Source organism: Miniopterus natalensis, chromosome 18 (assembly GCF_054644295.1).
Source record: "Miniopterus natalensis isolate mMinNat1 chromosome 18, mMinNat1.hap1, whole genome shotgun sequence".
Lineage (NCBI taxonomy): Eukaryota > Metazoa > Chordata > Mammalia > Chiroptera > Miniopteridae > Miniopterus > Miniopterus natalensis.
The window spans coordinates 34,361,516-34,374,167 of record NC_142098.1 but is presented as its reverse complement, the minus strand read 5'-3'; the positions used below and the strand labels follow the sequence as shown (position 1 = coordinate 34,374,167).

Sequence of the window (12,652 nt, the reverse complement as noted above, 5' to 3'; positions counted from 1 at the left end):
GACTTAGGTCTCAGCTCGATGTCACTTCCTCAGAGATCTTCCCTGACAATCTAAGGAGTCTAGCTCTCACTCCACTATGTTAACAGAATTTCATTTCTATATAATTCAGCACCTTCAAATACTTTGTTTTTCTCTTCCCACCAAAATACAAGCTATACCATCATCACTCAGAACCCAGAACAATGACTGGAACATAGAAGGTGCTGCTATATATGTTCGCGAATGAATGAATAAAAAACGTGAGTATAGAAGACACACTTGGGATTTCTACAGTCCTGGGGGAGTAGATAGAAGGAATGGCCCATAGGATGGTAAAGGGATTTGAAAATCATGAGAAAAATTTGAAGGCATTGAGGAAATTTCTCCTGATAAAGAGAAGACTCAGGAGCAACTATATAACTGACTTCAAACATCTGAAAGGGTAGTACAGAGAAGAGGAATTAGATTGACTGATTTACTCCAGAGAAGAACCTAGGTAGACATTTCTAAGTGAGAGGCAACACGGGATACAGGAAATGTTGAAAGTCAAGAAAATTCAGTTCTAGTCTTGCCCTAGCCACAGATTCGCTCTGATTTTTTTAGCTTGTCTGCTTCTCTTCTCTAGAATGTGTGAAATAAGCTAGACTGGATCACACATGACAAATGGGTTTTATTTCTCAGGCTAACTCAAGTAGTGGCTGCCTGAAGCACTGTGGTGAGAAGGATCCTGAAGCAATGAAGCAATGGAGAATGATTAATAAATTGGGGCACACCTCAAAGAATGGGATATTATGTAGCTATTAAAAACATGCTTGATCCTGATAGCAGAATACCAAAAAATCGTTATCTCTATATAGTGTTTGTTCTGTACTTACTGGAGGGATGTCCATAAGCTGCACAGTACAAATGTGATGTCATTTTGTAAAAAGAAAAAAAACACCATATACAAAAACCATTATATATCTTATATCTGAATATATGTACACATATGTATATGTGTGTATACAGAAATGTATAAAGGATAGACCCTAAGGCTCTTCAACTGGTTACATTGGAAAGGAGAAATTATTAACATTCTCAACATAACTTTTTACTATTTCACTAGTTACAAGTGAACATTACTTCCGTAAATTTTAGAGGAATTTGATTTTTAAAAGTTTCAAGGGTACATTCTACTTTGTGGCTCAGTAAGGAAGAGTACTGTGATTATCAATGTTTGCCCTGGATGCAGAATGGATGAGTGGTAGCTCACGAGCTGGAAAAAATCAGTTTCCCCTTCCTGCTCCAGCATTTTGTGGCTTTTAGTCCCAACGAGACAGCAGCTGCCTCAATATAAGGAAACATTTTAAAATAATGTTATCTGTCCAAGAATGGAACTGGCTGCCACGTGAGGAGGTAATAAGCTCTCGGGCTGCTGGAAGTGGTCAAGCGGAGGCTGAATGAACATCCCTTGGGAGTGGGAGGGATTCCTTCACTGGGTGGCAACTTGTAAGATAGAAGGACATGTTACTATTTCAGAAGGAACATTTGTGACCGGAGGTTTGATATGCCAACAGCATTTACTGCAAAGACCAAACTACAAACAGATCAAAGTTGTGCACATTCTTTTCCACAAACTCTTTTGTTGGGTTACTTTTCCTAAGCAACAGCACTGTGTCCCCCAAATAAACTGTTGACTGAACATTAATCCAGTTTCTTTCCCCAAGTCAAACACTAGAAGCAAAGCCTTGGGACAGAGCGGGGTCTCAAACATGATGCTTTACAAGGCCAGGTTTAAACAGCAGGCTGGTGAACTCTACGGTGAGCTGAAAAGCACATATCATGTCTAAAGGGAGAAGTCACAATTTAGCTCTAATTAACTGGTGCCATGGGGAAATGTGGGTCTAGTATTGTTAGGTCTTACTTTTTTTTTTTTAAAGGGAAGCCAAAAATCTGGAATTTTGAATAAAATTCCCCTATTTTTAAATGTTGGAAATTAACTCATATTAAAATAGCAACCATATAGAACAAACACAGACTGTGGCCTGTGGTCCTTTGATTAAATGGACACACACAGGGAAAGTCTGATAACCATCCCTCCCTCGGGCCTCTCTGGTTCACACCTTCAAGCCACCCCGCTGTTCAGGAAACATAACTGATGGAGAGGATCTAGTGTCCAAGAATGGGTCGGACAGTTCTCAATAAACACTGGAGCTTTAGGTTAACAGTCAGTTTTAAGAATATACTGCTGCCTGGCAGGGCGTGATTCAGCAGTTGAGCATCGACCTAGGATCCAGGAGATTGTGGTTCAATTCCAGGTTAGGGGGCATGCCCGGGTTGCAGGCTTGATCCCCAGTTGGGGGCGTGCAGGAGGCAGCCGATCAGTGATGACTCTCTCATCATTGATGTTCCTCTCTCTCTCTCTCCCCCCCTCCCCTCCTCTCTCTGAAATCAATAAAGATAAAAAAAGAAATGTACTGTTAAAACAATAAATAGCCTGGCCTGTGTGGCTAAGTGGTTGAGTGTCAAACTATGAACCGGGAGGTCATGGTTAGATTCCCAGTCAGGACACATGACTGGGCTGTGGGCTCGTTCCCCAGGAGGGGACATGCAGGAGGCATTGATGTTTCTGTATCTCTTCCTCCCTTCCTCTCTCTGAAATCAATAAAAACATATTTAAAAAATAAATAAATAGATATCAGCCCTAAAGGAAGGGTTCCTATGTTCTGGACAGAAAGTGCTGGGTGTTTGGTCTGGATGACGACTGGAAAGGACTGGATGGCTTCTTCCGTGAAAGGGTCAGTTACCTCATATCCTAGGTGCTTGGCAGCAGTGAGAAAGGAAGATCTAGCTGGTGAGGTGGGCTGGGAAAGAGGCATCAGCACTGACTATTCCAAGGCACCTTACTGAGATGGATTTTGGTGGATTTGTTTGCCAAATATCCATTCCTATCTTCTAGTACCAGCCCCATAATTTCCCTTTGGAGAATTAACTGTCTTTTTTGGATCCAGGAGTAGACATGGAGTAAAGTCTGGACAAGGATTCTCCCTGAACTTTTGCTGGAACTCCTGGGGAAAACAAGTTTTCAGTTAAGGTTGCTCAGATTACACAACATCTCCTGATGTTACTGGTTGCCACCTTCTGCTACCTCACAGTGAGAGCCTACCTTAGAATGAAGCCAACAAAGATGAAGGCAGAGTCAAGAAATTAGGGGAGAAAAAGGGAGACCTGTTCACATTTGAAGACCTGGACACAGCAGGCCTAAAGCCCCACAACCCCACATTTTTCAGTTACACGGATCAAAAAATTTCTTTTTGGCTGAGGCCAGTTTGAGTTGGGTTTCTATCACTCAAAGCTGAAAAAGTCTTGACTGCTCCCATACAGAACAATTCATCACTGCTCTGGTCTCTGTCTTCATGTCACCAAAAATGACTCCCTGCCTTTAAGGAAAGACATGAGAGTAAAACAACTATAGCAGAGTCTCTCAAAAAGCCCAACATTGCTGCCATATTTGGTCTCTAAGGAACCAAGTAACTTCTTGGGAAGCACCTACCAACCCTGGAGAGTTGGAAACAGAGACAGAAACTGGCTAAAGGTTCCAGGAAAAGTGCCCACTAGGCTCCTTCCTTGGTCCCAAAGAGTGAGAAGTGGCCCACAGACAGGCACCTCTGGAAGTCATCTCTCCACATTCAGAGCAGCACTGTGGAGTCTGTCAGACCAGGATGAAACCTGGGCTCTCCTGCTGATACTTACTTGCTGTTGACCTTTGACAAGTAACTCAGTTTCTTCCTCAGTGAAGATTGTTGTAAGAATGAAATGAAACAATGTATATACAAGTACCTAGCACTATGCTTAGCATATCTTCATACACTATACATCAAGTATCAGGTCCCAGACTTTGTGCTAACAGCTTTCCATGGAAGAGCTCATCTGATCTAGAACTATATATATTCTATACCTATCTGATATATATGTATATAATGTCCACATTTACAGATGGAAAAACTGATGCACAGGTTAAGTCACTTATCCAACACTGCACACAGCTAAGCTGAGATTTTCAAGGCCAGACAGCCTGGCTTTGGAACTCTTGGCTGTTCCTGAGAATTATGCTAGTCTCCTGTAAGTTCCTTTCCACTGCCTAGAAAAGTTGGGCTGAAGGGTACACCATTTCATGTCAATATCTCTGGATAAATAAGAGGCTCCTAGTAGCCTTCCTACCCATTCCTAGCCCTTCTACAGCACCCACCTGGGCCTTTGAGTAACTCGCACTTCATGAACAACGTAATAGGCTAGTTACCTAAGGTTAACTCACTATCCTGACCTGAAAACAGGAAAACGCCAGAAGCCGAAGGAGCCCAACTTCTCCCTTATAAAAACAACCAGGATTTTCAGAAACTCCTGAAATACGTACAAAAAATGTGTATACTATTGCCTCAGCTAAGAATGAGGCTTTTGTGTGAATGGTCCTGAGGAAGGGTGGAAGGGAGAGATGAGAAGCCACGCAGGGCCTTTGGAAGATAACACAGCCTGGGAAACCCTTAGAGAAGCCGGTGTCCCACCCCAACCCCTGCCTCTCCCCAGTGTATTTCTGTCTCTTTTACTCCTCCCACACCTAAATCTACCCCCCCTTCCCTCTAAAATTCTATCTCTGACTTTCTTTTCCTTCTCCATGCGTGTATCCTCTCACGGGGGAATGTAATTAACTCCTGTAGACTGAACTATCACCCCTATGTGGAAAACTCAGTATATCCTGAGTCATCTTTGATTCCTTCCTCTTCCATAAGATCGTCATCATGATTTGATTATTATTTAAACAGAGGCATTTTATTTATTGATTTTAGAGAGAGAGAGAGAAACATCGGTTTGTTCTTCTACTTACTATGCATTCATTGGTTAAATCCTGAATGTGCCCTGACCGGTGATCAAACCCGCAACCTTGGTGTTTTGGGACAACGCTCTAACCAACTGAGCTACCCGGACAGGGCAATAATTCTTTTTTCTTAATGTCAGTTAAACATGCCCTCCTTCCTTCCTCCCTCCCCCCCTCAAACTCAAGTGGCTCTAGGACCAGACTGCCTGGGTTGGAAATAAAACCCTACCACTTACCATCTTCCTTAATTTGGGCAAATAAATTCACCTTGCTGTACCTGTTTTCTCATATGTAAAATGTACTTAATAATAGTAACTATTCTCATAGAGTTGTGAGGCGTACTCTCATAGAGTTATCATCATGCTGGATTCCTCTTTCTCTAATGCCTCACCAAGACCTGTTTCTCTATACCCAAAATATATCTGCTTCTCTTCATTTTTACTACCATCACTATATTCAAGTCACCATTCTTTCTCATCTAGACAAATGTACTGCCTCCTGCCTCCATTTTTGCTCGTTTTCCTTGCAGAAATCAGTGAACTTTCTATAAAGAAAAAAATCAGATCATGTCACTGTCTTGCTTTAAAAATCTCCTAATAGCTTCCCAATCCTCTTACTTGGCCTCTGCCAGCCTCTCCAACCCTCCTCCTCCTTTTGCCTCACTTATGCTCCAGCCACATTTATCTCCTTGTTATTCCTTGACCACATCTCAAGGCTTCTGTACTTGCTGACCCCTCTACCTGAAATGCTCTTCCCCAGATAATCACATGGCTGGTTCCTTCTCATCAGATCTGGGTTTCTGTGTGCCCCAAACTTCTTCATCTCCCCAGTAGGAAGAAGTTTTTGGTCTGACATCATCATCAAAAGGTATTTCTTCAAAGGCCACATCTCTTCCAAAAATGCGTAGACTGTAAGACCCACAAGGGAAGGGAATACTGTGGCTGTATTATTCACTGCTACATTTTTAATTTCTAGCATAGCACCTGGAACAGATCCTCTATAAATACCCATGAAAATTTTCCCAACCTTGCAGCAATTCTTTCCCCACATGTAACAATGCTTGGGTTAGGATGCCCCACTACCAGATCGTCCACAACTGGTGCTTTCTCATCTTTCAGGCTATCAGGCTCAACTGTCAACTCCTCAAAGAGGCCAATTTTGACCATCTTGTATACAGTGGCAATCCTCACCCTCTCTTTCACAGTAATGTTTTAATTCCTTCACAGCACATATCACTATCTGATTTCTTTTATTTGTTTATATTCTCTCCCCTATCAGAATATAAGATCCAGCCCGGCCGGGCATGGTTCATCGGTTGAGCATCAACCTAGGATCCAGGAGATGGGGGTTCGATTCCCGGTCAGGGCACATGCCCAGGTTGCGGGCTAGGCAGCCAATCAATGACTCTCTCATCATTGATGTTTCTATCTCTCTCCTCCTCCTTTCCTCTCTCTGAAATCAATAAAGATATGTTTAAAAAAAAAAAAATTAAGATCCATGAGATCCAAGACTTTGACATTTTCATTCACTGCTATAACTCCAGTACCTAGAAAAGTATCTCCATAAATTGTTTAATTACTAGAGACATTTGACTTGCATAATCTATACACTGCTGTTCTGTGACTTGCCCTCAACCAGACTCTATTCAACAAATTTACCCAAAACAAATAAAACTCAACTCACTACTTAACTCTCTTCCAAAGTTGTGGGCCCTGGAAACCCGAAGCTGTTGTAGGGAACTGAACACCAGTAATCCTGGATTCCTCTGCCTCGAGGCTACCACTAAACCAAGCCAGTCATTTCATCTCATTGCTGTCTTTCCCAGTGAGATCCCAAAGGAAAGTCTCGTTGGGTCAGACTGGCCATAAACTCTCTCTGGATCCAAACAAACATAGACTGGGGCTAGGGGAACAGTGAGGAGGGGGATTATCATCAATGCCCAGAAAGGTCATGGAATGGAATCAGTCTTATCTGGCTCAGCAAGTGAAAGAGTTCCAGGGTAAAGAGCCCAAAACATGTCTCTAAGGATCTGTCATCATCTCACATTTATTCAGAGAAGGAACTTTTCAAACTAAGGGTTCCCAGGAAAGAGTTCTCTTTCCACTGAGACTGCTAAAGATGCAGGATTTAAGCCTTGGGTTGCTGAGGGCCATCTTTTTCACCATAAATCTGTTGAGACTAAAGCCAAGTCAGTGGAGAAGTGGGGAGAGATTACTGGATTGTTTAAACTCCTGGATGCAGCTAGTTCTGAAGCCATCCTATCTCTGGACTTTTTGGTAACATGAATCAATTAATTCTCTTTTTGACTAAACTAGTTTGAGCTAAGATTTTGCCACTTATGTCTTTAGAGTCCTGGCTGGTATTTTTGTTTGTTTTGTTTTTCCTTTTTGTCTTTTTTGCTAACACTGAGAGCTTATGTGCAGGGCATTGTTCTAAATACTTTATATGTATTAACCTACTTAATGCTTATAATAATTCTATGAAGTAGGATATCATTACCTTTTTTTTTTTTAAATCTTCACCCAAGGATATTTTTACATTTTTTCCATTGCTTTTCAGAGAGAGCGGAAGGAAGAGCGAGAGAGAAACACTGATGTGAGAGAGACACATCAACTGGTTGCCTCCCGCATGCAACCCAATCAGGGCCGGGGATGGAGTGTGCAACAAAGGTATGTGACCTTGAACAGGAATTGAACCTGCGACCCTTCAGTCCAAGGGCCAATGCTCTAACCACTGAGCCAAAATGACTAGGGCATTACCTTCATTTTTTAACTGTAAAAACTGAGGACCAGGGAAATAAACTAACTTGTCCTAGGTCACAAAACTGGTAAGTGATGATATGGGATGCAAATCCTGCCCGGCTCCAAAGTCTGCATACTTAACCACTACACTACAGTGCCCCACTACTCTCAACCCTATCAGAATAGAAAATCCAACTCCTTGACTCCAGACACTATGATTTTAGGACATACAGGGGCCAGAGAGCTTCTATTTGTGCCACTTGTTCTCAATTTCATCCTTTATAAAATGAGGATAATTGTAGTTTACCTACCTCATAGGTCCTGTGAATATGAGATGAGACAATACATGTAAAACACTTAAACAGTGACTGGCAGATAATAACTCAATAAACAGTAATTATTAATATTACTTTTTGGGTCACTAAAGTGCAGCTGGCAAATACAACGCAGATATAAGAAATCTCTTTTCTTTCATCTCTGTCCTTTAGGGGAAGAGAAGAGATGTCATGGGTGAGAGATGAGGACACTTTCTTGTCTTTGACCCATTGCATAAGCTGTTTCCTCTCTCAGGAAGGCTAGTCATCATTGTCCCAACTCCTATGAACATCACCCAGCCCAAATATCACCTTCTCTATCTATGAAGTATTTCCAGATAAAGTGCTCCTTCTCTCACTGCTGAATTTCACTTGATCTTAGCCAAAAGGTAGAGAAGCAATCTCTCACTGTTGAATTTCCACAACATATAATTTGTACCTCATGTTCTGCCCTGTGTACCTGCCCAACCTCTTTAGTGTACTGGGAGCTCCCTGAAGGCAGGCCCCAATGTTTACCCTGTGATCTCTGTTTCCTTTTCTTGACCCTAGAGAGAAACAGAATCCCTTAGAGAAAGTTGAGAGCCCTGTGGAGGGCTGAGGAGCCAAGCAGGATGGGGTGAAGTAGGTCACCAGGAACAGGACTTGGGGTAGCTTGGAATCAGGAGGAAGCACAAAGAGAAGTCCCACAGACAGGAGCAGTTGAGGCAGACAGCCTCTCCTTAGGGGAGACGCAAAAGGGGCTAGGTGGAGAGAAGAGAGGAGGGAAGAGGGGAGGAGGGTGCAGGAAGGTATAATGAATCTGAATGAGGAGTGATATCTGAGAAACTCAGATTTCTAGCCATGCTCTAATGATTCCCAATCACTTACAGAGGGCAGATCCTACACTGTGGGATTCAGAGAGGAACAAGACATATCCCCAGTATTTTCCAAACCCCCAGTCCTGTGAGGGTGAGTGAGTGTGAGTGAAGGGCTGAGTGAGTGTACAAGGAAGAAGGTGAGTGATGCTCTAAGAAGCACAATGAAGGGCTCTGGGCAGTAAGACACAGAGAATGAAGACTTGAAGGTGCCTTAAGGGGAGGGTGTCTATGTGGAGGACAGATGAGTATATGAGAAGAGATGGACATGTGTGTTTGAGTAGATAGCAATTTGAAGCAGAAACACCAAAGACTGCGGAGGGGTGGAGGGGAAGCCAGGAGGAGAAAGTGCTAAGGAAGATCTGAAAGGGAACCATTTAAAAGTAGAATCTGAAGTAATTGCTCAGAAGGTGGAGAAGCTAGAAGCCTTTTGAGGAGAGTAAGGGTCTTTCTGGAGCGTGGGTACTTCACATAGGGTACTCCCAGGAAAATGGGAGTAGGCAGTAGGGCACAGAGGCATACACTGAGGCATCTTCTAGGGGCTTTCTGTGGGGAAAGGGAAATCCTTCTAGGAGGCAGTGGTTGTCAAACTTGAGCATGCATCAGAATCACCAGGAGGGTTCCTAAAAACAGGCTGCTGGGCCTGACTCCCAGGTTTCCTGATTCAGTAGGTCTGGAATAAGACCCAAGAATTTGCATTTCTAACAAGTTCCCAGGTAATGCAGATGCTACTGGTCAAAGGACCACACTCTGAGGCCCCCTACCATAGGGAAAGAGATTCTTTAGCGAGGAGGTCCTCAAAGGGGAAAGGAAGGTGAAGGCTTCTCAAAGAAAAATAGACATAGTCCTCAAGTAGTCTCTAGGGAGGGTGTTAGGGTCTCTCGACCTTTGAAGGGAGGAAGGAGTCTATGAGGGTGGAACCTAAGAAAAAGAGTCTCAGAGAAGATGTCTGAGGACTGGGATTTCAAGGGCTGAGTGTTTTTTGAGAAACTTTTTATTGAAAGGGGACATGGAGCCTCTTGGGAGGGTTGTCTGGAGGATGTTGGGGCCTATGAAGGGATTATGGGGGAAAGAGGCTCAGGTCTGCAAAGGACCTCTAAGTTGATTTCAGAAGAAAGAAAATGGAGATGGTGTAAACATGGGTTCTAACAGAGGTGAATCTGATACGGTCCTGAATAAGGTTTCTTGGGGGTGTCAGAAGGAGAATCTGAGGGAGAGTTCTGAGGAAATCTCATGAAGTGCTGGAGGGCTGGGTTGTTGATAAAGTGCAATTTTGGAGAAAATTCTCTAAAGGGTCTCTGGGGAGGTGTGGTCTTCTGAAAGAGATTTTAGATGTACTAGGCAAGATGACAGAGATCTTTTTAGGAACAACTCAGAGAGCTCAGATAAGGCAAAACCTCTGAGTAAAGTCCTCAAAAGGGTAGGGAAGGTGGGTCCTCTGAGGGGAATGTCGGATTGTCAGAGAGAGGGTTTTTCAGAAAGAATTCTGGGACTTCCTAAGAGCAGGAGCTCAGAGTGTTATTTTGAAGGAAGACTGACAGTGAGGGGTTCTAGAGGATTTGAGCGAAACTGTAAGGGAGAATTCAGGGAGAAAACCCTCTAAGAAAAGTCTTAGAGGCAGGAGATCTCTCAAGGGGCTCTGGGGGGTGTTTGAAAGGTCAATGGGAGGGATTTCAAGGGCACATCTCAGGAGAGCTCAAGGGGTTTTCAGGGGTCTCTGAGAAGATGTGAGATCTTGGAAAACTGTACCTCAGAGGGGTCCTGAAGAGGGTCTTAGGGTTTACAGTGGTTTTGAGGATGTGAGAAAGTTCACCTAAAAGTAGGTCTAGGAGGGGGGGCGGTTATAGAGAGAAAATACAAAGGAAATTTTTGCAATTCAGAAGCAATTTTTGGAATATTTGGTGTGGGTTACTGGGAAAGATTTGGGAGACACAAAAGAGGTTTTGGAAGAAGTTTTTGGAACGTGGAAGAAGGGTTCTTTCTCCATAGGTTTCAGAGACTCTCTGAGGAAGCTTTTCAGAGCACATCTGGGTCATTCAAAAGGATTTGGGGGGCTGGAGTTCTGAGACTTGGGGCTCTGAGTGGAAAATCTCACAGGCCATTTCTGGGATGGAGGTAGGTGGGAGGGAAAATTCCTGGGATGTGACAGGGAAGTCTGGGGAGACTGTGAGGCTCTGTGAAGTTGGTCTCTGGGGAAGATTTCGGGATGTCCGGGTCTGGAGGGGATCTGAAGGAGACTCTGAAAGGAGGTTTTTAGGGTTTTGCAGGGAGAAGACATCTGACACATATTGCCGGAATATCCGAGGAGTGGCCTCGGGGAATATTTCTGGAAAGAGGAGGAGAATGGGGATTTGGGGCCAGAGCAGGGTTCTCTGAGGCCGATTTCCAAGACCTAGGGCAGTCTTTGGAGAAGCCTGTGGAATGGAAGGGGTGGGCTCCCGGGAAGACCTGGGACCGTCGGAGGGGGGCTGGGATGGGAGTGTCAGGGGGTCCCTGAGGTCGCCGGGGACCGCCCTCCAAGGTGTCTGAGGTAGACGTGCGCGGTCGATCTGAGGATGTGAGGGGGCTCTCTCTGGGAGGAAAGCTTCCGAGGCGGCCTGTGAGAGCTATTCGGAGGGTGGGGTGGGGGCTCCTCTCGGGGGTCAGGACCCTTCAGGCCCGCGCTCCGCGCCCGCCGCCACCCGCGGCTCGGGGTCCCTGAGGGGGCGGGGCCGCCCGCGCGGCCTGGGACGCCCTGAGGTGAGCCCCGCGCGCCCCGACCCGCCGCTGCCCCGGGGCCGCCCGACCCTGCCCGCGACTCACCGCCTCGGCCGCCGCCGCCGCCGCTCGGGCCTCCTCAGGCCACCGCCACCGCCGTCGCCCCCTCTCCAGCCCGCGAGCTCCCCTCCCTCCTCCCGCACCGACCACCGCCGCCGCCACCACCGCCGCCGTCGCGCTGCGTCACCGCGCCGTGCGTCACCGCCCCTGGCCCCGCCCCGGCGGTACAGCCGCGCGCCGGCATTAGCAGATGCCGCGGTGACGAGCCGCGCACCCGCCAACGGGCGGCGAGGGCAGTGAGAAGGGCGGGCGGCGAGCGCGGAGGAAGGCCGGGTCCTGGCGGCGAGGGGAGCGACGGGGGCTGGACGAGGCCCCGGAGGCCCGCCCCTTGCTCCGTGGGATTGGTCGCTTGGGGGGCTGACGGTCAGGCGGCCCGACGGGCGGGGAAGGGGCGGGGCGCGCGCGGCGTTGCCACGGGCAACGAGCCCGGCTGAGCCCGGCATTGGGCCTCCCGGCCCGCAGGGGGCAGTCCCGTGCAGGTCTACCTAAGCCGCCTCGCACTAAGTCACAATTCCTGATTTTGGCGTCCAAGGCTCGCTCCCGGCCCGTCTGCACGCCTGGCCTAAGGCCTTGGCCCAGCCGTGCTCCCCACCTTCCAGGTTGGCGGTCGGACTTCTGGAGGCTCCGCTTTCTCTGCACACCCCTCTCTGACGATGCATGTAAAGCGCTGGGCACAAAGGAAGCCGTCAATAAAAGGGAGTTGTTGCTCCGGCTATTGTAATTTGTTCGTTCATTCTACAGACTTCCCTTGCCCGGGGTGAGCTAGCAGAGCCGGGGTCCTCGCTCAGGAGGCTCTCAGGTGACTGAGAGTAACTCAGGAAATGCAGTGGGGGTGTAGTGTAGAGTTCAAGGCAGGGAGTGGTGGGACGTGAGCTGCAGCCAGATGTTTGGCCACTTGAGGGTGTTTGGACTTGTCCTTTGGACACTACGGAGCCATAGAAAGGCTTCGACCTGGGAAGAGTCATGGTGAGTTGGGGGTTTGGAAATATATCTCTGGCTCCTGTCTTGGAGAGAATAGAACTGGGGGCCGTGAGTACAGGGAAGCAGCAGGGATGGGAGAGGGGCGTTTGCACCAGGGTGGACTGTGGGAAGGGG

General features: G+C 46.5%; 1 protein-coding gene across 1 annotated transcript in view; it reads right to left on the bottom strand.

The window, feature by feature from the left end:
- The window catches only part of SAMD4B (sterile alpha motif domain containing 4B), a 36,263-nt gene extending 24,672 nt beyond the window's left edge, over window positions 1–11,591 (bottom strand). The window contains exon 1 of the mRNA XM_087826659.1: window positions 11,543–11,591. The gene's annotated coding sequence lies outside the window, so the exon portion shown is untranslated. The remainder of the gene's footprint in view (window positions 1–11,542) is intronic.
- Between the last annotated feature and the right edge of the window lie 1,061 nt (window positions 11,592–12,652).